This window comes from Gasterosteus aculeatus, chromosome 12 (genome assembly GCF_964276395.1).
Source record: "Gasterosteus aculeatus chromosome 12, fGasAcu3.hap1.1, whole genome shotgun sequence".
Classification (NCBI taxonomy): Eukaryota; Metazoa; Chordata; class Actinopteri; order Perciformes; family Gasterosteidae; genus Gasterosteus; species Gasterosteus aculeatus.
Genome location: NC_135700.1, coordinates 4610076 through 4612588, shown reverse-complemented (window position 1 = coordinate 4612588; position 2513 = coordinate 4610076). Strand labels below are relative to the sequence as shown.

The 2513-nt window shown below is 40.6% G+C and overlaps 1 non-coding gene across 1 annotated transcript; it reads right to left on the bottom strand.

The window, feature by feature from the left end:
* Positions 1–1572: 1572 nt before the first annotated feature.
* trnay-gua (transfer RNA tyrosine (anticodon GUA)) lies at positions 1573–1666 on the bottom strand. The gene is made up of 2 exons: positions 1630–1666; positions 1573–1608 (listed from the first exon to the last, which is right to left on the bottom strand). It is a non-coding gene; the product is annotated as a tRNA-Tyr (tRNA).
* Positions 1667–2513: the final 847 nt, after the last annotated feature.

The following is a 2513-nucleotide window of genomic DNA, read 5'->3' as shown; positions in this document are numbered from 1 at the left end:
GAATATTGATGAGAAGCAAGGGTTGAGCTTGTTTTACAAAGGATGGATGGATTTGTTATGAGGAATATTGATGAGAAGCAAGGGTTGAGCTTGTTTTACAAAGAATGGATGGATTTGTCATGAGGAATATTGACAAGATGCAAGGGTTTGCGATCAGGAAATACCTGTTGACCCAAACCGGACAACATTATAAAAATGTCCTTCGAGCCGGAGTTGAACCAGCGACCTAAGGATACCTGCTAATTGCACATTGAACATCAGCCTACAGTCCTCCGCTCTACCAACTGAGCTATCGAAGGGTAAAGAAAGAGACCTGCATTTTAGCGTGTATATTGAGGACGGAGCTGCCGATAAACCAAAGCTTTTTTGACAAAGAATGAATGGATTCTTAATGAGGAATATTGATGAGAAGCAAGGGTTGAGCTTGTTTTACAAAGGATGGATGGATTTGTTATGAGGAATATTGATGAGAAGCAAGGGTTGAGCTTGTTTTACAAAGGATGGATGGATTTGTTATGAGGAATATTGATGAGAAGCAAGGGTTGAGCTTGTTTTACAAAGAATGGATGGATTTGTTATGAGGAATATTGATGAGAAGCAAGGGTTGAGCTTGTTTTACAAAGAATGGATGGATTTGTCATGAGGAATATTGACAAGATGCAAGGGTTTGCGATCAGGAAATACCTGTTGACCCAAACCGGACAACATTATAAAAATGTCCTTCGAGCCGGAGTTGAACCAGCGACCTAAGGATACCTGCTAATTGCACATTGAACATCAGCCTACAGTCCTCCGCTCTACCAACTGAGCTATCGAAGGGTAAAGAAAGAGACCTGCATTTTAGCGTGTATATTGAGGACGGAGCTGCCGATAAACCAAAGCTTTTTTGACAAAGAATGAATGGATTCTTAATGAGGAATATTGATGAGAAGCAAGGGTTGAGCTTGTTTTACAAAGGATGGATGGATTTGTTATGAGGAATATTGATGAGAAGCAAGGGTTGAGCTTGTTTTACAAAGAATGGATGGATTTGTTATGAGGAATATTGATGAGAAGCAAGGGTTGAGCTTGTTTTACAAAGAATGGATGGATTTGTCATGAGGAATATTGACAAGATGCAAGGGTTTGCGATCAGGAAATACCTGTTGACCCAAACCGGACAACATTATAAAAATGTCCTTCGAGCCGGAGTTGAACCAGCGACCTAAGGATACCTGCTAATTGCACATTGAACATCAGCCTACAGTCCTCCGCTCTACCAACTGAGCTATCGAAGGGTAAAGAAAGAAACCTGCATTTTAGCGTGTATATTGAGGACGGAGCTGCCGATAAACCAAAGCTTTTTTGACAAAGAATGAATGGATTCTTAATGAGGAATATTGATGAGAAGCAAGGGTTGAGCTTGTTTTACAAAGGATGGATGGATTTGTTATGAGGAATATTGATGAGAAGCAAGGGTTGAGCTTGTTTTACAAAGAATGGATGGATTTGTCATGAGGAATATTGACAAGAAGCAAGGGTTTGCGATCAGGAAATACCTGTTGACCCAAACAGGACAACATTATAAAAATGTCCTTCGAGCCGGAGTTGAACCAGCGACCTAAGGATACCTGCTAATTGCACATCAGCCTACAGTCCTCCGCTCTACCAACTGAGCTATCGAAGGGTAAAGAAAGAAACCTGCATTTTAGCGTGTATATTGAGGACGGAGCTGCCGATAAACCAAAGCTTTTTTGAAAAAGAATGAATGGATTCTTAATGAGGAATATTGATGAGAAGCAAGGGTTGAGCTTGTTTTACAAAGGATGGATGGATTTGTTATGAGGAATTTTGATGAGAAGCAAGGGTTGAGCTTGTTTTACAAAGGATGGATGGATTTGTTATGAGGAATATTGATGAGAAGCAAGGGTTGAGCTTGTTTTACAAAGAATGGATGGATTTGTCATGAGGAATATTGACAAGATGCAAGGGTTTGCGATCAGGAAATACCTGTTGACCCAAACCGGACAACATTATAAAAATGTCCTTCGAGCCGGAGTTGAACCAGCGACCTAAGGATACCTGCTAATTGCACATTGAACATCAGCCTACAGTCCTCCGCTCTACCAACTGAGCTATCGAAGGGTAAAGAAAGAGACCTGCATTTTAGCGTGTATATTGAGGACGGAGCTGCCGATAAACCAAAGCTTTTTTGACAAAGAATGAATGGATTCTTAATGAGGAATATTGATGAGAAGCAAGGGTTGAGCTTGTTTTACAAAGGATGGATGGATTTGTTATGAGGAATATTGATGAGAAGCAAGGGTTGAGCTTGTTTTACAAAGGATGGATGGATTTGTTATGAGGAATATTGATGAGAAGCAAGGGTTGAGCTTGTTTTACAAAGAATGGATGGATTTGTCATGAGGAATATTGACAAGATGCAAGGGTTTGCGATCAGGAAATACCTGTTGACCCAAACCGGACAACATTATAAAAATGTCCTTCGAGCCGGAGTTGAACCAGCGACCTAA